A 25,193-nucleotide genomic window follows, 5' to 3' on the forward strand; every position below is an offset into this window, starting at 1 on the left:
TTAAAATCTTGACAACCATGTCTGTGAGCTGAAAGCAAAAAATCAGTAGCAGTTCTTTTTTGCAACATCGCATATCGAATACTATCTACATCTAGCAATAACTCAGAAATAGCGGTACTAGTAGCATTGTTAAACTTATCCTTGGCAGCAAGAGAGTCCTTGTTATCATAAATCCTTGGCAGCAAAAGAGTCCTTGTTAGCAAGAGTGCATGCGGACTCCCTGTTCTTGCTGGTACTGTGCTTTGATCTTCTTCCACAACAGGCCAAGATTCTCAAGCAGCTAGATAAGGTGTCTGTGAGTCCATTACAGGCTTATGTCATCCAAATGTTTTTCTTGCAAGCGCCCGAGAATGAATAACAATTGGTGTGATATATGTGTTTTCCAGCACCCAGGTGCGAGTCCCTTGCATGTATTTACAGTCCTCCTCGCCGATTTTCCGTTGCTTTCCCATATTCCACCCCCTTGCTCAAGAGACCGCTTCTGCTGGGGTTCATTTTAGTCTCGCAGGGTATAACACAGAGCAATCTACTAAGGCATGCAATAACATATACACATATAGAAAAAAACCAAAACCATATCTCTATGGTACTGCTTTGAATCAGGTGTCCTATTTCTCTTTTTCTGATGCTTTCTCATAATGCTTATGGCATACTTTTGTGCTAACATGACACATTTCCCATCTAATTGTTCCTGTTTGGTTTCTTTTTTTTTTTTTTTTTTTTTTCTTTTTTTTTCTCTTTTTCATTTTTTCTTTTTTTTCTTTCTCTTTTTTTCCTTTTTTTTTTTTTTTTCTTTTTTCTTTTTTCTTTTTTTTTCTTTTTTCCTTTTTCTTTTTTTTTCTTTTTTCTTTTTTTTCTCTCTCTTTTTTTTTTTTTTTCCATCACTTACAACTGACATAAAAGTCTGCCTTTGCAACAAGAGCTCAGTTTCTCATTTTTCCTTAAGTTTCTCATTTTCATACAGAGCATCCTATAGATTTTGTCTCAACTCCTTTTCCCAACCAACCACGATCTTATAGACAAACAACAAACAACCAGCGATACGCCCTGCACGGGCAAGCCGTTCCCGAGAGTGTAAACGTGTCGGCTCATGAAAACTCCCCCAATATTTCAGGACTTCCATCGGTTCTACAGCCCATCCTGGTGTATCTACCTGGGGCGCACTCGCCTTATGTCTAAACATTGTGTATACACAAACTTCTTCACTTGACGGAGTGTCAGCCCTAGTTGCATACGAAAACAGTACCACACTGGGCAGAACACCTGCTCAAGTGGAGTCACCTAACGACACTGCACACAACAAAAAGCAAACAGTAGCACACATGCTGATCAGCAGGTATAAGCCGGCGCCCACACACACTTACACAGCAGACATATAAAAACAGCACTGTTATCTCAGGGAGACGACTGGGGAGGGGAGGGGGTGAGGCGGGCAATGTCAGGAGCAAACAGCTCCGGCTCTGTCCTTCTCTGCTGACATTCTGCCTCCTCCATCGGCCTCAGGTGGAGCAGAGGGGATCAGCAGGGGATCGTCCCAGACCTTCGGGCCTGGCCTGTTCAATCCCCCTCCCGTGGGTTGTAATGCTGCAAAAGCCCCGGCTGCTGTGGCTCGCTCCGCGTTCATATCTTGTAAGGTCGATAACACCAACCACCATGTCATCGCTAACGGTGATGCCTCTTTGTCTCCTTTACTTATCATTTCCCACAGTTTTTTTCCAACAGCCTCCCATATTCCTGGTTTAAAAGCTGTCTGGGGCTCTGGTGCGAATCCGTTCTCTCTGCACCAGGTTAACAACCTTTGGAGCATACGCTCATCGTATTTCACCCCTCTCTTGGAGAGGATATGCAGGAGAAGTCTTAATATAGCCCCTTCTTCTTTTGTTACTTGTTGCCCCATCTCCTGCCCCGGCTTAATCAGTTTGAGCAACAGTTTCACTGGTGTTTCAATCCCTCTCTTAGAGAGGATCCCAGCGAGTAGCGTGGCCGCAGCTTCTGTTTCCATAGCTGCGCCTGGGAGGTGAGGAGCGACCTCACGCCGTTGTCTGCTCCCGCTGATGCGCCCAAGCAGCACGTCTCCCAGCCGAAGTTTCCCACTCCCCTCCTCTAGCTGCTTACCGCAGTCTCGGAGAACTCAGTCGCGCTGAACCATCCTCTGCTACCAGATGTCGGAGGATGTCGGAGTGGGAGACGGACCCGGAGTAACGATGGAATCTCAATATGAGTATGATCGTTCTCCCTTTATTCAAGTTTTCACAGAGTATATATAGACAGGCAATAAGAGCACGCGCTAGCGGCAGCTATATGATTGGCTTACAGTCTCTGTTCACGCGCTGTCCATGCAGTTCATTCACAGATCAGGTTGGTTACAAGAATTCACATAGTAAATTGCTTAGTCATTAGCACAACATGTTTTCTACCTTCTCAGTCCCCGTTTTTCCCATGTACTAATTCCATCTTCTACCACCTGTTTTGCCCTTAATCTAATCTCTCATAGTAGGGAGGCTGGCTCACATGACCATTTTCTCTCAGACACATTCCTACAAGTCACAAAGTAGGACATCCTAAAAACATACTAAAAAACTGTGGAGAAGATGGAATAGAGCTAATTTCTGAGCAATAGTTCAGAGGTTGGTACTTTCTCATACACGTTCTGAAGTGCTTCTAACCTCAGCTTGCCTTGCCTTTCTTACTTTTGCAGAGTACTTTGGAAGTACTTTCAGAGGTTTTTGGAAAAGACACTATATAATGACCACATTTTTATTTCAGTAAGATACCTATGAATTGGAGTAAGGAAGACTTAAAACAAAGGAATACAAGAATATGCAAAATTAATTGGATATTGTACATTCTCTAAGTCCATCCCTTTCCAGAAAGCAAAGATGTAAGATAATGGCATGATTTTCACCTGTCTAGAGTTGGTGAACCAAAGTGAGAGTGGGAAATAATATAATGATTTGTTGGTGGTACTTGTCAGTAACAGTCATCACAATCTTAGTGCCAAGGTGGCACAGAGTTGATTAAGACTTTCTAGAACCACTGACCTCCCCTTTGAATGCTCAAATAGGAGCAATTCCTGTTTAAATTTACTGAGTTTTGTCCTGGAGATTCACCTAGCCAGCCCTAAAACAACAGCTAAAAACGGCAATTTCTCTATTAAATGTTTGTAGAATAACCAGAAATATATTTACAAATACTACAGAGTGGTGTCGATCCACAAAAGTGAATCTTAAACTGCATGTTAACTTTTCACTCCATAAAAGAGAGAAGAAAGTGGAAAGACAAACATAAGTAGTAGCACTCTTGGAGAAGGAGAAAGAATAATTCTTGACTATCTGTCCACATCTAATTGCTATATAGTATGATTCTTCATAACTCAACTGAATTGCTTCCTGTTTGTGTTCCTTTAAAAACATGGTTATACAGACTTTGAGTAAATGAACTGAGAGATAGCAAGAATTTTTTTGAATTGTAAAAGCCACTGGAAAAAATGTACTGGGAATTTGATTAAATTATGCAGGTGACAAGATGAATTCAGCAATTCTTTAAAATTTCATATTTATAGAATAATCCGTGAGTATAAGGAATTTTAAATCCTTACCAAATCATTCCGCAGAGAGTAGATTGTGAAAAGAGGATCTTATTAATACAGACTGTATGGTTTTCAGCATTCATTTTTCACTCTGACAAAAGTACCAAGTAAAAGAAGGTTCTCCCAAATACTAAAATAGACTGTGGTAAAGAAATTGGCAAAATTATGAAACACATACATGCCAGATGGCTGTGTTTTCACATTCCAATGGAAGGCTGTTGTAATTCCATTCTTGACTGCAGTTCTTTACATAAAAGACACCAAAAATAGAACATATCAGAAAACCATATTCTACTGTGAGTATCAATTTTAGGAGTCCCAGTGCATAAAAGGAAATGATTGGCTACATCACAATTATTTAAAATGTTTAACATCTCTGTACAATAAAAATTGTACAGATTTAGCACAGGCTGCACAAAAGGCTATCTAAAGCTATCTAACAAAGAAACACTAAGTATAATTTTGCATTTGAGCTCCTATTCCTTTTTCTAGATGTTAGGTGTCTTGTCCAATCAGAGCAGACTTATCTTTTGAGAGTACCTAGAGAGATGAACAAAATTTGCCTTTTTTAAACAGTGACTAATTTTCCAGTTTTGCACAGCAATTTACACAGAAATTCTGAAAAGGGCTCAGCTCACCCAGAGATATTCAAACCTACCTCTCAGATCTATCCTTCCTATCAAAGTTGCGCTACAATTCAGCCATGTATGCAGGAGTTCCCTGGCCAGAACAAGAGCATGAAATTTCTGTAGCATAGCAGACAACCACTTTGGGTATGGTCTGAATTTTGAGTTTGGTCATTTCATACCAGAGATTCACTGAACTAAAAACCAAATATGAAGAGAAGGCAGTTAGCTTGGAAATCTAGGGGTTAGGCTCCTTCCTGCCTGTTCTTCTGGCCAAAAGCCTCCCTCTTCCTCCTAGACAGTGTACCAGAGATTGAGGATCACCTCAAATTTAGTCCAAAATGTGAGTTCCTCCATTATGAACTAAGGCTAATACAGATATTCTGAACAGTTTTTTTAAATGTAGGAGTCTAATTTCTGCTTAAAGTCTACTTCAAGTGTCCAATATGAATCCCACTATCAATACTTCATTCAGGTAACCAAAAATTTGTGTTGTACTACTAGACAATGTTCTTCCGATGGTATTTTAAATAGCAGAGTTTGAAATGACAGGCCTTTCCAAAATTAGAAAATACTTCAGATTTGTTACATACACTTTCTTATGGTTAAAGAAATTAAAAAAGCACGAAGGATTACAGTGGCATGTTCTCAAAAGTTCTCTCTTTTTTTTTTTTTGGTCTCATCTCTACAAAATGAACCAGGAAAATTTCTATTTAAAAGAAGTCAACTATGGATTAGACAATACAAAACAAATACTGATGTAATCTACTACTGTTACTGCAGATATTTTTACTGAAATAAAATTTCTTACAGAAATTTGGATAAGGGAAATGTAAAGGCAGACATAGAATTTTCTAATAATTGGATAAAACTAGACAGAAGTAGGGTGTTTTGGCAAAAAAATGTGAAAAAATAACAGGCATGTTAAAAATAAAGTAGAGATAATAGAAATCATCACGAGTAATTTTGAAATTTCACAGTATCACAGTACACTTAAAGAGTGGTCTTTGAAAATAAGGCCTTCTTCTGGAAATAATTTTTCATAGAAGAAATTGCAATTTAATTGTTTCCATGGTGTATCAGAGGCGCATTGAAAATGGAAAAGCTGAGTATTTTGAACATAAAAAGCTGAGTAAATGCAGGAGAAGTGAAAGACATTGACACCAAAATGTCTTCAAAAACAAAGAGGTATACATGAAAGAAAAGGAACTAGTTATGGTGTTCATGTCTTTGTGCAGGAATCTTTGCAGAGTTAAGTCAAGATACGAGAATGGTGTTTCAGGGTATGTCTCCTCAGGACATCAGTGCCCTACAGAAATAGTTGACAAGATATGTATGAGCTAAATCACCTGTGCATGCTGTCAAACAACTTAGCACTCCATTTCACTTCCATCTGCAGTTCATTGACTGTTCACACTGCTTGTATGTCAGTTTGCTCCTGGGCTCTCTTTTGAAGTGTCACAGCTAGTTTTCTCTCAGGGAAACTTCAGATGGGGATAATTTACTCTAAAGTAAACCTATAGGCAGTATGCATCTGCACCACCAGTCATACACATGCACGTACCCACCGAGTCTTCCTCAGCAAAGCCAGACCTCGACTGCCCACAAGTTGTCATGTCATACTTCCAGCCATGCAACACACACTTTTGGTATAACTTTATAAAAACGCCACTTGTGGTCTACACAGGACCTTAGACTTCCCCATGAACCCTAAGCCCTATGAGGATGGATGACCACATGTCCTGGTTTGAGCGACACAGGACCAGTTTCTCTCTCAGCAATTTTACTTTCCAATAAGATCTCTTCTAATGTTTCAGAAAACTGCATTTCTAGAAGACTCTAGTGTCTGAATTTGTGAAAATATTTACTTTATAGCCAGCTGTGGTATGTGGGTTTCAAGGTCTCAGTGGTTTTGAGCCATCGCAGGTGTAGGGATGAGGAGGAGCGAGACCTGGGCACTTGACCCAGGCTGGCCAACAGGATTATTTCATACCATGAATGGCGCATTCAATATAAATTAGAAAGTATGATGAGGATTTTTTCTCTTCTATGATGGCTGCAATCCTGAGAACTTCTTGCCCCGGTGCCAGACACCTGAGGTCTTCCCTTCCTCCCAAAGCTGCAGCGCTCGCAGTGTCCTACATTTGCTGTCCACTGCTGGGAGTGCACAGCTTCCTGCTGATAGAATGGGCTCAGTATAATCCTTGTATATTTTATAGTGGTATCAGGATCAATACTGGTTCTTTGGTACTATTAATGTTAATTATTTAGTCTTATTCTATTAAATCTGTTTATATTTCAGCCCTCGGGTTTCCTTGTTTTTTCCTGATTCCCCTTCCTGGGTAGGGAGGCGTCATCGGGTGATAGAATAATTGTCTGAACGGCAATAAATTGTTGTGTGTTCCTCAAACCACAACACCACAGCAATGCAGATCACCTGCAATGCCAGAAACAGTACAGCTGTATTAGTGAGGTGCTTGGCCCAGATTGGTAACCCTCTTACTAACTGTTCTATTACGCTGAATAAATACATATTTAGAATATCCACTCCTATGCCTGAATTAATACAGCAAAGTTCATATAAGACAGGGCTTACTGGGTTCTGGCCTGCTGTATGCTGTGTACGCATACACGCTGATAGTTTCTCAAAACAAATAAGTAAAACAAAAGGTATAGGAGTTCAATATTCAACAGGAACATGCTCTCAGGGTTGCAGATGCGCGTGTTGGTGGATTGTTGAAAAATGGTTCAGTTCAGAACACAAAAGCTTCACACCGTTAGTATTATACATTTAATATTGTATGACATTTTATTACAACATATCTCAAAGTTATTTACAAAGGAAGCTACCATCTTCCAGATACTAGCAGTACCATGAGAAAACCCTAATGAATGCGTGATGAGTTCTTCATGCTCTAACTTCTTTACCTATTCACAGCACAGGGAGCCAAGGACACTGGCTAAACAGTTTGAACACACAGTCCATTCATGGAATAAATTTCCTCAAAATTCAGGGAGTATGTTTAATATCCAGGGTCCTTTGGAAATAAATGTATGTGATAATATATTAAAGACAGCATGATAGGACTAAATGAAGATTCTGCAACTATTTCTATGTATATGAGCACTTATCTTTTAAATTATATCTTTTATTACTGGTTCACATTTACATTTAGCTAACACACAGCAATCTTGTTATCAATCTTCTCACTGAAGTAGATATACCTGAACTGAAAACTCATTTTTATAATACTGGTTGTATTTTTCATAAGAATAAGATGGTATCAGGGGCAGCACCACTATTTATGCCTAGAGCCAAAGAATTAATGTTATTTTCATTTTTTCCAAAATTTTTAATATGAAAATGACACAATCTGAAACTAGTTAGATAGCTGAAAAACTACAAAAAATTATTTGAAAGGATTGGAATATTTATCATATTATTTATCTCTTTTCCCTAGTTATGGAGAAAACTTTACAATACTTAGATAGCAAAAACAGATCAGGGGAAGAGTACAAATCAAGAAATATTTCTGCTTATGGGACCAAAACGTACTCTGCTGTGGCCGGTTTGTCTGTCAAAAAAACAACAACAAAAACAAACTAACAAAACCCAACCCAAACCAGAAATAAGGGTGAGAAAGCAAAAAGCAAAAAATGAGGCTTCCATCTTTATGGCTTTGACACTATGCTGGCTCTCACCCAAGATTTCTGTAGAACAGTGTGCGGAGGCAAAATGTTCTGCACTGCTTCTAGGACATACACTTCCCTTTGCCAAGTACGCCAGGGCTCGCTAACATACTCACACAGCCAACACACTGTCGGTGTTTAAAGTCTAATCTAAAAAAAATCCACTCACTAATTTGAAGGGAAATCGGTGTTCACGTCTTGAAGAAGATTTGAGTCAGACCTACCTCAGTTTAAATCACTGGCTCAGAGAATTCAAACATTTCCACTATGTTTAGATCGGTAAGCCACTCCCGCCAGCAGTGCCTGAAAGAGCCATTTCTCCTCCGTTTCTTCCTCTCCTTTAAAATCAGTTCCTCTCACCATAGGAAACATGCTGGCAAATTGAGAAGGGCAAAGAATTATTAAGATAAGTTAGTGAAAGAAGTGGGAATAGAAATCAGGAACTCTAGGCCTAATTTGTGTGCCTGAGGCTAAAAGAGAATTATATAATATAAGGTTTCCTATGTAAGACACCCACTATTATACATTACACAAGAAAATGCCTCTCAGAAATTTTTATGGTAATGCTTTTTCCTTGGTTGGCAATGCCAAGGTATCAGCATCTTTTAAAAAATGGAATAAGAAACTACTGTATATTCCATGCATCTTAATGTTTCAATCTATATAAAGAATTCACTAAATTTATTATACTATCTACTTGATTTGAAGGGGGAGGAATTAATGAAACGCCAAAATCTAGTGAGGCATGTTTCAAAAACTTACTAAATTACTTGTTCTGTCACTGTAATGATGACATTTGAAAAGGTCTTTACTGAGCTCAGAGAACTGGTTTTTCATCACATCTTTCTGTGGGAAAAGCAAATTATTTGCTATAATCTATATTCAATATAGTCTTTCACAACTAGAAAAATAAAGTATATCAATCAAAGAATTATTTTAAAACAGAAGAATGTGACAGGAAAGATAGTCATTCCAAAATTGCTTCTAGGCATTCAGACTCAGCATAAAAATTAATCTTTAGGAGACTTTCGCACTACACTGAGAAGTTTATTTTTCTTTTGTTAGTATTAAGGTCATTTGTAAGGCCTTTGGTGTGAAGATAGGCAGGTAGGGAGTTTTCTACTGCCATCTGTTGATGAATTAGGAATAGAATTGAAGTCCACGGGAGAACGAGCTTGCTCCTACCATCCTTTGGTGAGCAAGAGGGAATTAAGCTTGGAAAAAAGCATCAGCTTTCCTCGGGAAGCTTTTCAGGGCTCACCAGAAATGCATGCGAATTCCACATGGCATGGAAAGAAAGAAAAGGTTCTGTTTTGTGGTAGGGCTCCGCTCAAAGGTCATGCGATTGATCCCATCCTGCCACCAAAGGTGTTGCAAGGGAATGATACAGATGTGAAGGCAACTGTGCAGTAAAAGAGCACTTTGCTAAAATGGCAGAGGGGAGCAGCAAAAAACCCTAGTTCTGGTTGCTAACTTCCACTCTGATATGTCCCGAAGATTTCAGAAGTTAACCCAAAAGTACAATGGATCGAAACATGGTTTTAAATGTGCATAATGCCTCACGGATACTGTATTGCAAAAAGACGAAGAAAAAGAGAAGCATATATACTCAAACTCAATACTTGAAGGACGGTGTTTCTAGTTGAATAAGAACATCGTTGTTTGGTAGATAGTTTTTTGCAAACACACAGACTAAATATGCTTAAATCTGTGTTCATTACCAATTTTGGACAGAAGTATAGTCAGATTAGTGCTGCAATTACTTTTTTTTTAATTTTTATAGACATAACATTCTTAGTACATGATCTTTGCAGAGAATTACAAAAATAATTTCCGTATTAAAAGCTGATGTATAAGAAAGCACAATTTCTAGCAGAAGCCTGATAGATCTACTTTTTCTGCTTACTTTTAGCAGCAAGTCTGTAACACTTTCTTCAGTATTCACTGTAAATTGATTTAACATTCATGAGCACTTCTACATTGCTGGGAAGAATGTAGTTAATTGTCCATTTCTTTATCTTTTCTAGCAAAAAAGAAAAGTAAAAGTCTTACGTAAACCTTTTTAAACTTAAAATTAATTGAGACTAGTAGAAATTTGCCCCAAGTACCAGTTTAATAGCTGCAAGATAGTGGAAAAAGTTGATATCTAGCTTCAGCTGCTCATGAATAGAATGAAGCATATTGTTTCTGTTCTGCTCTCTGCTTCACTGCTGATGTGACACACATCTCCAGCCTTACTGCTTGGGAACTGGTGATTTTCAAAACTCATGGGGTGGTAACTGTTCTTATAAACAACCGGCTATTTTGTTCTTGGGACACTTTTTTGTCCCTGGTTGTCAAAGCTTTAGGAGGCTTATGGAAAACAAGTTTCACTCAGTGAAAAAAAAATATCTCAAATTAAAATGCAAGTTCACCTGCTGAAACACAAATATTTCACATCAAACACAAAGGACTCTCAATCTTGAATTTGAATAATCACTCATTCCCTACTGCAACCAGAAAACTGATCCCCTTCTAAACTGCTTATGTGAAGACTTGATCAGTAAGTAGCGCTGAGAGACCTATTCACCTGAGAGTATCTCAGGTCTCCAGATAACACAACCCACTGACACCAAACTACGACTAGCACCAGGCAACTAAAGAAGTGATACGACAAAGGGAGATTTGCTTATCTAATACAGTTTCCTGTGATCAGAGAGACAAAACACTGGCAACAGGCTTTTCTGAACTATTGTGTTGTCCTTTTCTCTCCCATTTCCCATTTTTTCACACTGCTGTACTTGACCATCTTCTTTTCTTCAGTTTGCTACTGCTGGCAGCGCCAGTCTGGGCACAGAGCCTAAGTTAATACATTCATCGGATTATACTCTGTTCTGTGTTTCACCTTTAATGCTGGCACGTTTCTCTGGTGAGAGCAGCCTCGCTCATTGGGAAACACTGAACTAAAGGACTAAAGTGCAATTGGTGTTTTACTAATTGTTCATATAAACCAGTGGCTGATATATTCTTCTGGAGCTTTCCCCACATAGATGATTGGGTTCTTCTATGCAACGTTGATTTATTTTTCTGTGGTTTACATGTCAGTTCAGTACCTGCATTTGCGTTAACATTGCATATTAAGAGACACAGGGAAGGCATTTTATTTTTCTAGGCCTTTTAAACGGAAGTTACAGTTAGAGGTCCTTGCAAGGGCCAAGTAGAAATTTTCTTCAGATAACTCGACAGAAAGACTACAAGTAAAAGCTTTTGATTTTGAAATTCAAATGCAAAATTCTATAGTAAAATTTGATTGTTCGATTTTCTTCAGCTTTTTTCTCCATGAAGAATTTTCTTTACAAGATTGCCTGACGTTGGGTCTTTCTACGGTAGTAGCTGAATTTTCCCAGAATGTCTAATTCTTTATGTGTCTAAGAACTACAGCAGTGAACAGCCCAAATTTGGTCACATCGTGTGTGAGAGGCATAGTCTTGTAACGTTTCCCTTATTTCCTCTCCCACTACCTCCACAAGACAGTAACCTTCACACTGAATGAGAATAGCTGGATGCAGCTTCCTGCATGGCTTCTCAATTGCTGGCAATTTAGTTGGCCAGATGGGGTTTCTGTGCAGAAATGTGAAGGTTAAGTGTGCTCCTGCAGAGCTCTTGGCTCCTGCTGACTCAGCAAGTGAAGGACACAATCAAATAATATAACTTCCACCTCTTTTCTCCCCTTCTTTATATCCCCTTCTATTTTCCCTCCTTCCACTCATCCAGGGCTGTGTCTGTCCTACTATTTCAGGTGACTTTCTTTTTTTTTTTTTTTCCCAATTAGGATCTGCAGTAGCTTGAAATTAAGGGTATCTTTACCAGTCTTACCCTAAGTTCCTACAGGGAAAATGTGAAGCCACTGAGACTAAAGTGAGGCGTGAAGCTTTAGCAGACACCTGAAGCAGGAGCAGCGTGCGTAGATAATACGAAATGGTAGCACAGAGCTCTTCAGCCAGGAATGGAGGATAGTGCGGTGTCTGCATATTGTCTCTGTATGAGTAGCAGAGTGAGGCATCAGTTGGTTTCTGCTCTTACCGATACTAGGAAAGCATTAAGAGCAGGAGCGGCAGCCGAGATATAATTTTTTTCCGGAGAAGCCTTAAAAAAGACTAAGTGAGGGCAGATATTGAGGGAAATGAGATTTAAGCCCCATTATAAATGGAAATGTCTTCAAATAGGGTAATTTTGAAAATGTGCTGAGGCACCAGTCCATTTAAAAGTCATGGGAACATATTCATTAACCACATTAAAGTGAAGGAAAATCCCATAAGACACGCTTACATTTACAACTGATTGACTTCAGAATGCCTTAAATTGGCACATAGATATTTTTATAAAGAATAGACAGCTCTGGGAAACAAAACACTGAAGAGAGCCAGCCAGTCAAACAAAACAGCATATCAAGAGCAGGCTACAAGCAAGTGGGATTCTGGCCACAATACGCTTGTACCTCAAATATGAGAGTTTGGCTGTCTGACATTCTTCTTTAAAATGGAAATGTACCCTTTTTTTAGAAAGGTATGCTTTTTTCTTCGTAAATTTATGTCTTAAATCCCATGAAACAGACACAAGATGGGAATATTTTTGTCTCTAGTTTGCAAAAAGGTTTAACGAAGAAACACAGAAATCTTACTGCTGTAAAGATAAGGCAAGAGGTGGATGTTTAAAACCTTTCTTTTCCCTTTATAAAGAGCAAAATATTATTTTAAAAATAATATTTCATGACTGATTAGTCCTCAGTCAGGCCCAGAGATCAGGTTTTTTGAATCGGCAAGTGAGACATGATAGTGGCCTTGAATGGTGGTTTTGATGAGAGTGCTTGTGTGGCGAGAAAGCACTATTACATGCGCTGTTCTCAGTCTCAGCCCTTGAATTTCCAGCATGACTGAGGATCAGTTATGATGTTTCCATTCTTCTACAGGTAATTAGTTGACATCTAATACTTCTTGCTAATTAAAAACAAAGCTATTTTCTAAAAAGCTACTATTTCTGCTTTTAAAGTACATATAACAGAAACAAAAGCAGCCTAAATTATTAGTTCTAGGTCTTTCCACTGATGAATCTAACCTGAGAAAATTGACCATATTCTGTACATCGCTGATAAATAATTTTTATGTCCTATTGACAACTCTAGCAGTTTGTAGAATTTTACACCTGTCAGCAGCTGCTTGCCAAATATTTTCTTGCTATTATCACGTAACCAAATATAAATATATTTACAAATATATACATACAAGTATATGTATATATGTTAGTTAGGAATCTCTGAAATTGGGCCCAGGTAAATCAGATTATCTGGTATGACATTTCTCCATTTCCCTCAATAGGAAATTATTCTCAGGCTTACTGACCTGTGTCCCCAAGGTGGTTTCTTCCTACATGAGATATAGCATAGTGGACAAGAGGCTTGCCAGAAGTTGGAGGAAGGGTGGAAGTGTAAATGAGTTTTGCTGGAGGAAAAGGAGGGACAGAAAGCATACCTAATTATGTAGCCTAATAGGTAGGTTACTTTATTGAATATAGGGTGGCTGTATGTCAAATGACTTTAAATAAGTTTTCTAACTGCTTCTATCTTTTAAGTTACGTATTCCTTTGAGAAAAACGGAGAGATCCCTGGATGAAAGGAACTGACTCAGAATCACCGAATCACAGAATGGTAGGGGTTGGAAGGGACCTCTGGAGATCATCTAGTCCAACCCCCCTGCCAGAGCAGGGTCACCTAGAGCAGGTTGCACAGCAACGCGTCCAGGCGGGTTTGGAATGTCTCCAGAGATGGAGACTCCACCACCTCTCTGGGCAGCCTGTGCCAGTGCTCTGCCACCCTCAAAGTAAAGAAGCTCCTCCTCATGTTTAGGTGGAACTTCCTATGTTCGAGTTTGTGCCCCTTATCTCAGGTCTTCTCTTACACAGATAGATGTTCCAACCTAACCTAACCCCAGTAAAATTATCGAAGGCAATTTAATGGGTCATCCAAACGTTTGTTTCCAGAAAAATATTTAGATGTCATTACATCTACATTGCCTCTCTGGACTTGACCCTTTCTAATTCCTTTCATGGAATCCATTTCACATCCAAATCTTCTATCTTTCAAGTCTTTCCACTAAATTACGTTCCATCTGTGAAGCCTATAAAGCCTTAATCATGCCTTCTAACAAATGTTATCACACTTATATAGCAAAAGACGCCCAGAGAGGAGACTAGAACATTTGGGAACTTTTACCATCTGTGCATCTCCGGCTTATGCTTATTCAAGAGTCCTTCCCCTTACCCCAGTTCCTTCTCCTCCAAAGTGTTGTATAGCTGAATTCATTTCCTTTTGCGGAGACAGGGAACTTTGCTGTCCTCTGCCTACAACAGAAACTACTATATGCCACACAAATATATTAGAAAGGCATTATTAGGGTTAAAAGATTAAATGCTTATTTCATAGTTAGAAAATTATCAAAATGTAGTTAGAGGTGAAATCATAGTTCCACTCACTTGTACTTGTGCCGTCTGACATAGTCTTTCATTAGAGTCATATTTTTTCCCCTCAAGGCCCCTACTTTCTTCATTGTACAGAACTGACCTTCTCTGAAGTGGAGGAAAACAATGTTTCATAGTGTTAGAACATTGTACTTTAAAGCTGGGGACTGAAACTTCCGTCATGGATTTCCCCCATGATATTAAGTCACAGAACAAAACATTTTGCTTGTGATTTTGTCTATTTCTGAGCTCTTACCTGAAATCCTGAGGCTGATTTGCAGAACAGTGAGCATCCCCAGACATACCTTATGTCAGTGAAAGTTTTGGTTTGCACATGTAAAAGCTATGTAGTTCTAAGCACTCCCCAAAATATGGACCTAAAAGGCTCAAATTAGATAACCTAAATCTGTGCATATTTTTGACCCACACCCTTCCCATTTGTAATACTGGAATCACAATAACCCCCAGTATAATACAGTTCTTTACAAATTAAATAACACTTTTGAATATTTTAGACAATGTAGTAGTGTACATCATAAAAAAATCCATTTAATAATTATGTGTCTTGGGATGTTATTTGAACAATGTGCAGTAAATAAGGTCTTGAGACAAACACTGAACGTGGAAAAATAAAAATATTAAATAATTTCTTATTAACTGCAACCTTACACATTTGTTCTGTGCAATTAAATAAAAATGTGGTTTTAATTTATTAATATGTATTTGTTTAATTGTTTATTTATTATGTGTTTGTTCATTTGTGTTTAATTTATTTATTTACTTACTTACTTACTTATTTGATTCCAAATTGAAACCCAGTGGAGAAAGAGTATGTAAACATGTAATTGGATTGCAATCAAACATTCCAATGGATGATGCAGTGGCATCTGAATTAAGGGTCTGCTGACAGTATTATTCTGATATTTTCTAACTTCTGAGTGTTTGATCTGGCAATATGAATAATGTTCTTGATGATAGTTCAGGGCGGGGGGAGTGTTATATCATTTTTTTTGCTATATCGTTTCCCAGCCAAAACCCAATCAAACAAACTGAAAACGGAACGTGTTTAATCATATGCTATCTTAGTGATGCTTACGTGCTTGTTCATTAGGACTGTATCATTTTGATCTGCTGAATAAGCCTTTGCTATTTGAACAAGAACTAAACATCTACAATGTTACCATTGTTTATGGACAGCATGAATGGGATAATTTTATAGTAAATTTCACAGTTATCTTTTTACATCATTGATACTTAGGACAGTCAATAAAGTTCCTTCATCCTTTTCTTTCTATTTCGATCTAACTTTCATCCCTCTGTGTTCAAATACAGCAGCTTCCTGCTCCACATTGTTACGTCCCAAAAGAGAGGTCACATAATACTGGAGGAAAGTAGATTCTGGGCAAAGAGCTGAAATTGTCAAGAAAGTATTAGTCAGCCACATGTTGCGCTACACTCAGTGTGGATGAAATCTTTCAGGAATTTATCTTTTAAAATGTAAAGTCCTTACCAAGCTTATGCAAAATTCAGTTTTTTAGTTGACTGCAACTTGAGCAAATTTGGGGGGATGAATTTTAATATTCAGACAAAATACAAAAGCTAGCCTCTTGAAAGCTCAAGTTCATAGTGAAATGTATGAAAGTGCTGAAATAATTTAGATTGTCTATAAATTTCACCATTGGTAAAATTATCTTGCTTCTTTATCAGGTATCATTGAGCCAACCTGATTTTTTAAAAAATCTAACTATAGCTTCAGACATGGAAAGAAGTTATGTGCTAAAGCTCAGTAAAGTAATAAACAACTGAAAAAAAAAAGAGATATGTTATTTGAAGTGTCATGAAGTCATAATAGCTGATGTTATCCTTACTTATAACTTTCAGAGTAGTAATAATACCAAGTTAAGTCAATAACTTCTTCCAAGAATGACACATTGGATGAAAACTAGAAAACTTTTCTTCTCGTTACTTTGTGATCATGAACTCTTTGGAACTGTAGTCAATTAAATGTATCCTCTTTAAACCACACTACGAGTCATGTATCTCCCTTGAGAAAAAAAAATTTAAAAAAATAGAAGCTTAGCACAAAAATGCCAAAATGTTTTTAAAAGAAAAACGAAGGTTAATAAATAAAAGGTAAATTTAAAAGTAGGTTCACCCGGCTGTGCTGCTGCATAGTTTTAAAATGAAAATTGGAACTCCCTCAGCTTTCTGAAATCTGCTTTTTCTCATTTCTCCCTTATAACATTTGAATTGTATTTGTTGATAAAATTAAAAAAAAAACAAACAAACACACACAATAAACCACTTCCTTATCTTCACCCCCTCACAATTCTATTCCTAATCTTCTCTTTCTGATCTATCTCTCTAAGCTTCTCTAAGGTACTTGACAGAAGAATCTTCATGGAAGAATATATTCTAATATCCAGATTTTGCTTGTTCATCAAGGACTTATATATACGTAGGTACTTTCTGTATATTCAGCCTGATAACATCTCATAACTGGTAACATCCCTCTTCATTCAGATTGACCTTTGACATTCTGGACAGCTCTGTTCTTGTAAAATGCCAAACCCATGCATGTTTTCAGTTTCTTTTCACCTAGTTCTCCATCTATGCACTATTCAACTCTTTGAAGGTGCCACGCTCCTTTTGGTCAAATATAGACTCTTTTCTCCTGGAATGAACTACCTACCTTTTCACGCTCATTCTCCGTCTTTTAATATGAAGCATTCAGACCTGCAAAATAACGAACTTGGACATGAATGATGTAGACGATATGTAAGTAATACAAGACAGACACACAAACATGCAGTAGCAAAATAGCAGAACGTGTAAATAGTCTATCACCTTGTAGACTTGAATGAAATGCCAAACCTTTAGATCTTAGAGAACTGCTAAGAAAGCAACAGCTTCACTTTTACAGAACATGTTATAAGTAAGCAAAAATAAAGTATATTTATAATTATTCAACTAGAGATACCCAAATAAATTATACATTGTTCCAGCTTTCAACAAGGATGGTGATGTTGAAATGAGGAAATTGATTAATGAAAGTAAAGGTGTGGAAGAAGAATTATCACATCTGAAATAAAATTAATTCAAAAACTACAAAATACTCAAATCAAAGACTCTTCTAACCTTCACTGCAGAATCCTGAAGTAATTAATACATACATCTGAAGGGTCTAGAACAAGGATTCTTAATAAGTGTATCGGGATGAGCATTTACAGAAAATAGCAAATGGCCTGCCTACCTTTGAGATGGGAAGCTGAAGGGAGGAAACAAATAGCTCTCTCAATGTGATTTTTAGATGGTTTTAGAACACAAAGCTTCAGAGCAAATTTTGAAGCAAAGAATGAGTAATGGCACAGAAGTACAAAGCAAACTTAATAAAATCTATCTAGAGGTTTCAAAGAGTAGATGATACCGTTTACTTGATATCTTTCTTTAATAATTTATCTTCTAAGCCAAGCAAGTGGAGAAGATCTCACGTATCTGGATTTCAAAACAATTTTTGACATTATCTGATAGGAAAAGTATTAGTTAAGATTGAGAAGATAAAGAATTGACTAACGAGGAGAGAACAACAGATTGTGTTAGGTGTTTGCATCATTACATGGTAACTGTTAAGGGGTTCTTTGTGGGGAGTCTTGCAATAGACCTTTTTGATGCTTAAAGACTAGATCACAAAAACTTGGAGCACGCTGCTGACATTTGCTGGTAAAACAAGTCTGAGAATCATCAAAATGGTAACAACGTACAGGAAGAATCAGATGACCTTGATGACTTCTATAACAGAAATGGAATTAAACTTAATAGTACAAAAAGCAATGTAATAAGATTTTCTGCTATAAACTGTGAGTTCATCAGCTGGAACTGACAGAGAAAAAGAAAGATCCAGCCAATCTACTGAAGAAGGACTATCAGCCACCAAAACATGCTGTAGCTATGAAAACTCTAATATGGAGTATTAGACAAGGTATTTCTGGGAAAGAAAGGAATGTTTAAAGCTATTACATCAGGTAGCATACACCTTCATGATGGAAATAATGAAAAATTCCTGTTCTCTGTATTAAAGAAATAGTCACTGAAAGATTCACTAAAAATGGAGTGGAGGTGAAGGGGAAGTCTGTCAGCATGATGTCAGGAATCCAGAACCTAATTCATGAGAGGAAATTGAAAAACCTTGTATTATTTTGCAAACAAAACTAAGATGAGAGAAATGCTCTCCGTAAACACATGAATGGGTAAAAAGAGCGTGCGGATGTTTATAGCGATGTATTGAACTTCAAGATCAATACCAACATAAGAATTTTTTATATATATATATAAAAAAATGAGGTTTTATAGAACATGAATGCTTGCAGTAGTAGGGGATAGGACTCAGCATCCAGTGGTCCACTGCCTGTTTATTCCGAGTCACAAACATGATCTCTGTGGTCAGGCAAAATAACATTTACACCACAAGTGGTTTAATGGCATTTATTGTCATTAAAATGCACATCATTTTCTTCTCCACTCATCTGCTTAAGATCTACATGAATGCTTTAAACATCATTCACTCACTAGGTGCCTAATGCAAAGCTTATTTAGTCAAAGTACTTCCATTGACTTTTGTATGCTTTGGATTAGTTTCTATATCCTTACCCATCAACCAGCTGCTGCAGGCTTCCAGTTTTATCACAATATTCGACTGCTTTTCTCTTTTCCCCATCATCTTAAAAGGCAAAGAAAGAGGTATACGTTGGTTTGCCCTGTCTGTTCTTTAATGTGCTTAGATTGCAGTTATTTCCTGCTGAGCTCTGGATGAGGTTTAGTTTGTTGAAGAGCAACTTTTTAATCATCTCACAGAATGAATGAACTGGAAGATATGTCAGGCTTCTATCAGAAGATGAAAAATGTGGAAACTTATCAGTACCTCTCTTCCTCTAGTTATATTGTAGGTCATAAAAACACACTCTGTGCAGTACTTATTACTCTTATAAAGGAAGCTAAAAAATGTAATTATGTGAAGGATGATTACCAAAAAACTTTGCAAAACAGTTAAAGCAGGCATAAAAGTATGGCTGCCTGGGCATGGCAAAAAGTGCAAAGGAGGCAGCGGGAGAACAAATAATTTCAAAGACTACAGCCCCTTAACTCTTATTTTGGAGAATTAAGGTAGCAGTGCAAAACATTTCAGAAGCAAAGCTGATCAGGGTTGTATCAGCATATAGATCAGTGTTTAACAGCCAAAAATACATGCGGCTACTGGATGGATTTGGCTTTACTTTTTTCCCATTGGTGCTTACAGGATCCTGTTTCAGGGTGGTATAAGCAGGGCCTTCCCCAGGCTCTAATTCTCATTTTGGCTAAATCTCAAAGCTCTTCACTAGGCCTGTTACAGGCAGTTACAGGCATGGATATATATGTTTATGTTTTAATCTAGTTCAGGGAAGGGTGCAAGGGACTCCACCTCTTCAGACCTGCTTTTTTTTGGTCACCTGTAACAGTAGATGGTAGCAGGTGAATAGCCCTTACTTTTTTTCAATGAATAGTCATTATGCCTCTGTTAGGGTCAAACAAAGGATTAAGGAAAAAATGGTGTGCTTCTGCACTGTACAGCTAAATAACTGTTATAACAATATGACCTCTATGGGTTCTAATACTGCACTTTTCTTATGAAAAGAAATAGCAAGTCTAACAGAAAATATCCAGTAAAGCAGTTTTAATCATTGCAGCACAAGGACAAATAGACTGTCCGATAAGCAATCAACAGCTTGGTCCTATTGTAAATTACTTTCTTTTCCACCATATTTATTTCCCTAATTCATAACAACTGTGTATTTATACAACCCTTATTTCAGCCGAGAGCAATGACTATTTATGATAAAGTAGACAGAAACATTAAAGCACCCAAATAATCAGTGAGTATATGTGTAGACTTAAAAATTACATTTTAGGTATAGCCAATAACATATATTGGCGTTAACTTACAGAAGGGAATGGAGCACCACAGAATTCAATTATCCATAACAGCATTCAGATTTTAATATCAAAGATTCTTCCTCTGAACGCTGCAGAGTTGCCATCTTGCTTGGATATTTCCTCTTCTACTCAACAGGCAGCCGACACAGTAGATTCATGAAGACATCACAGATCTTTTATTCTATCCTGAAATATATTAATAATAAATTAAAGCTGCACAGGATGCACTAGGAATATCAGACAAAAGATTTTAGGATCTGGTGATTCTCATTTAAACATGAAAGAAAACTTTAACTCACAGCAAAGAAACTTGCAGCATCATAAAAAAAAAAAAAAACACACAAAAAAACCCACCACAAAAAACCACCAAATGTAGCACGTAGAAATGAAAAAAAAATATTAGGTTGAGAAGCCTTCAAGAGTGTGTGAAGGCAGAATGGTTTTAGAAAATCTGTGTACTCAGTTCTGTATATAAGGGATAGCTGACAGAAATAAGTGGGAGCAGGAGCTGAGAATAACTGTATTTCAATATATCTGTAACACTTTAGTATATTTTACTGCTATCCATCAAATTTCATGATACGAGACTTTCCTTTGTAGTTCTCTGGAACACAAACTTGTTTTAAACTCTCTTCAGAATGAGCATGTTTGACTTTCCAGCAGTCCATCAAATAAAGCGGAAATTATTGCCATTTATTAAAAAACAAATATTGAGGTAAATCCAGACTATATTAAAAAAAATATAGAAGTGCAAAACTGTGGTCTGGCGAACTTCATCTGGAAAGATCCATTGTAAGTGACTTGCTGGGTGACTGAGCAGGGACCTTAAGTGGGCTTACTATTGATATCAACCTTGGGAACATTATATCAAAAAATCCTACATTATTTCCAAAAGTAACTGGTGTTCTCTGCTAGTGAATCCATATGCATATCAACCGTACCCATTTAATATTTTCAGTGACAATGAATACATTTTTCTTTCTTTGTCAGTGCTACCTGGTTCTCATGCATTTCATTTAAATTAAATCCAGCTTTAATTATCTCCCCTGAATGTCTCATTGTATCTCTTTATGTAGAATATATACTAATGATTCATAATTTCCCTCTATTTTTGATGGGAATTCATCCAAACTCACTTTAAATGCTTTTTTTTCCTCCTATAGTTTAGTTCTCATCTAGAGAAATTGAACAATAGTTCAATTAAAAAATAAATCTATAAAATAAAGGGGCTGGATGCAGCACTCATTTATATCCCTGCAAATCCAGGAAAGCCAGTAGTTGCCTATGAAGCATAAATCTAAGCAAAATCTGCCTTCCCTCATGACAATTCATATGCTTTTTTAAGACCTTTCATTAATTTTTCCTTCTGATTTTAAACATAATTTGTCTGTCATTTCTACATGATTTTGAATGGTTAGATTTTTTGTCAGCATCTGAAAAAATCCCACTCTGTCTGTAAAAGACCTTTCATAACATTCCATAGAATAATAATTAAAACCTCAAACTCAATCATTGTGATTTGGAAGGAACATATATACACTGCAAAAATCCTAGTAAACAGAATCACAACCACTTTTGCTAAATGTTACTTTTCATCATTCTTTATAAATGTGAGAACTCAGAAAAGCTGATGGAATCACGCCTATGCAGGAACCCTTTATTTTGAACAGACCTCAAATATTACTTTAAGAATGAGCAATTATAATCATGTGAGATTTAACCACTGTTATCCAACACAGATTATTTTTGCTGTCAGCAACTTTTATGGTGCATTATCTGGTTCAAAATTCTCACAGAGAGTAAAAGAGAGAGGATTTAAACTAACTGGTTCTATGCTTAGCTGCCATTCCGTTAAATAAGCACGGATGCAGTTGTTATCTGCTTAAAAGTAAACCTGTGGTTTCCTTATTTAAACTCGTAAGTTTTAATGTCCATCAGAAAGGCTGTTGCTGCAATGAATAATTTAATCACTTCTGACTATTATGTGCTACTACATAGCAAGCAGATTTGCAAAGCTGTGAAAGACACCGGGCAAGTGTCAGCACCCCCTATAATTCAGGCGACCTCCCAGTATATTCACTGCCACCAGCTAAAGGAGCTCAGAAGCGGCCGGGGGGAGGCTGTGGTAGGGAAGGGAGGTGAAGAGATCACGGCAGAATTGCACCAGATCAGCACGACACTTCAGAAAGATGAAAGGTCAACGAGGGCTTAGTGCTGCCGCGGTGTCATTTCAGCTCTTTGTCCCTTGGTGGAGTTCTTGAGTTAGTTTCTCCCTCCCGTCAAATGGCTTTAACTGCTTTATGTGGGGTTTTTGTCCTTGTTTTTCCCCTGCTTTCGAATTTGCTGTCATGTTTACTGTATTTAACCTTTTCCTCGTATTATTATGAATATGTTACTTTTAAGCCCACCGAATATTTTATTTTTTTTCCTTCGGGAGCTTCTTCATTTGTGTGCGCGCGTGTGTGCACGCAAATAGTAATAGGTGATATGTATTTGTTAATGTACAGAGTGGTACAGATATTTAAATAATCTGTCTCTCTTTAACCCGAGATGGATTCCCACTGCAGATCCCAGACGTAATTTTCCAGCGAGAGCCACCGACATTCCTAAACTGCCAAAAACAAGTTGCCGTGGGCTGAAAAGCGCCAACTGCGGCCGCGAGTTGGGACGCCGGCGGCAGAAACCGGACTCCGCCAAGAAATGCAGATAAACTAGCCATTAATTGCATCTGCATATTTAAGCCATGACCCCTGTCTTTCCAATCAACAGCTACAACAACGACAACAAAGCCCCGCTGCAGAGCATCGGGAAGGGAGCTTCGGGGCGGGGGGGGGCGCAGGGGAGCTGGGAAGCTCCCAGGCTGCTTTAGGATTCCCCCACGTACAGCAGCCTGCGAATGTCAGCAAGACGGATTCCTTCCCACACGCGAGATGCCACCTCGGTGGCCTTATCAGATGTTCCCTTTAAGGACACAAGCTCTTATTTCCCCTCTGTGTATCTCCAGCATCTCGGGCTATTTTATTTATTACAGCCGATTACATCCGTGATCCCGCTTCCCCACTTGATCTCGCCGGATCAGGAGGACAAACGCCGCGCCGTGTCTGAGCGCGTGTGGGCGTCTGTGTGCAGCTGGGGGGGGGCGGGGGAGCCGGGGAGGGAGAAGGCGGGGGGGGGAGTTACACTGCGCAACAGATTTGACCAAAAGGGCTAAACCTCCCCCGCCCGACACAGCTGGGCTTGTTCCTACCGACACCCAAACAGCTGGGCGAGCACTGGCCGCGGGGCCGGGGTGGCGGCGGCAGTCATTCCCCGTTGCCCCCACCTCCCCGCGCAAACGGGCGGGATGGGAGGCGGGGGGGAGGGACGACACACACGGTCAGTACAGCCCCATCCGTCCCGTCCCGTCCCCCGTCCCCCCCCGCGGCAGCCGGGGCACGTGGAGCGGGAGCAGCGCTGCCATCCACCATGCAGCGCACGTCGGGCCCATTTCCCACGCCGGCCGCCTGCCCTGGGGGAGGAGAGGAGGAGGAGGAGGAGGTGGGGGGGAGGAAGGGGGAATGGTAGGAAAAGGGGGGGGCCGTTACCTCTGATCCGAAATAGGAACCAATCCACTGTGAAGGACGCAGCGCTCCCGAGCAGCAAAGACATTGCACATTCAGAGGGAGATTGCATGTGAAGACACTGCAAAAAAAAAAAAAAAAAAAGAGGGGGGGGCGCCGGGGGGCGCAGACCGCATGTGAAAGGCGTAGTGTGTGTAAGAGAGGCCAGGGAGGGTAGGAAGGGAAGGGGGGAGCGATTGCACATGGCAAGAGAAAGAAATCACTCATTCGCCTGAAAGAGGCTCTCGCAAAGCAGACCGTGGTAGGAGTAGACATGGGAGACAACGGGGAAGGAGACTCAGACAAGAGGCGAGGTGTCCATGCCGTGCAACAGCCCAGAATCCGATTAAAGTTTATGGCGGGGAGGTTAAAAGCGCTTTCATTCCGCCCCTCCCCTGGCGAATACATTAAGTTTCCTGGCTGCGTTTAAAAGCACAAAGGGAAGGGAACAGCGGGAGCTTCGGGTTGCAATTGTATTGCCAGTGCAGGGAGCCAGTGTAATGCAGTATGCTGGTATTCCTACGTACTGGTATGTCTGGATCCTACACTGTGGGCAAAATTTCCTCCTCTCGAAGCTCCAGAACAGCGAGGGGGAATTTTGATAAATTCAAGTTGCTTGGCAAATATAATAGGGATTTGGTATTAATCCTACTTAACCCGCTGCGAAGATGCTGAGCTCCCGAGCCCCCCTCCTCCGTCCGGGACTGCGGCGGTGAACACTGAGCCTGCGCCGAGCCGGGCTTTCTCGCTGATGCTGCAGATATAAAGCCGAGTGTCTCCAGCATTGGCGGGGGAGGGTTTTCGTGTTCTGGAGAAGCCGGGAGAGCGGCCGGAGCTGGGGCCGCTGCCGCTGGAGGAGCAGCCCTGCGGAGCGGGGAGCGCTCACTCGCTCCCCAGCGCCGATTCCACGCGGCGTGACTCTGCCCCTCTTGTGCCTCTGGACTCCCCGAGGACAGAGGTGGCAACCTGCCCTCCCTCCCGGGCTCGCTCACCGCCCCAAATGACAAAGACGCTCTGTGACCGTTGCTTTGAACCACCTCAACACATCCGGCCGCTTGTCGCTCGAATGTGTCAGCGCGATGAAAACATGAGACATTTCTCTTACATTCGTCCGCATGCGTCTTTATTCAAAATAACCGTTTAACACGAGGAATGCACACACGCACACACAGAACCCGCAACAACTTGTTTTCCCACATGTGTTCGCAGGAGGAGAGAGAGCAGCTGGAT

The 25,193-nt window shown here is 39.4% G+C and overlaps 1 long non-coding RNA gene across 4 annotated transcripts; it reads right to left on the minus strand.

The window, feature by feature from the left end:
* Positions 1-611: 611 nt before the first annotated feature.
* On the minus strand, positions 612-25,119 carry LOC141743492 (uncharacterized). Of its 4 annotated transcripts, none has more exons than XR_012587080.1 (6): positions 24,491-25,119; positions 23,949-24,045; positions 20,374-20,550; positions 19,045-19,114; positions 17,090-17,133; positions 612-15,807 (listed from the first exon to the last, which is right to left on the minus strand). It is a non-coding gene; the product is annotated as an uncharacterized LOC141743492 (long non-coding RNA). The 4 variants fall into 4 exon arrangements; XR_012587079.1 differs by having other exon boundaries at positions 612-7,253; positions 8,130-17,133; XR_012587081.1 differs by lacking the exon at positions 19,045-19,114.
* Positions 25,120-25,193: the final 74 nt, after the last annotated feature.

The sequence above is a fragment of the Larus michahellis genome, chromosome 5, assembly GCF_964199755.1.
Source record: "Larus michahellis chromosome 5, bLarMic1.1, whole genome shotgun sequence".
Taxonomy (NCBI): Eukaryota; Metazoa; Chordata; class Aves; order Charadriiformes; family Laridae; genus Larus; species Larus michahellis.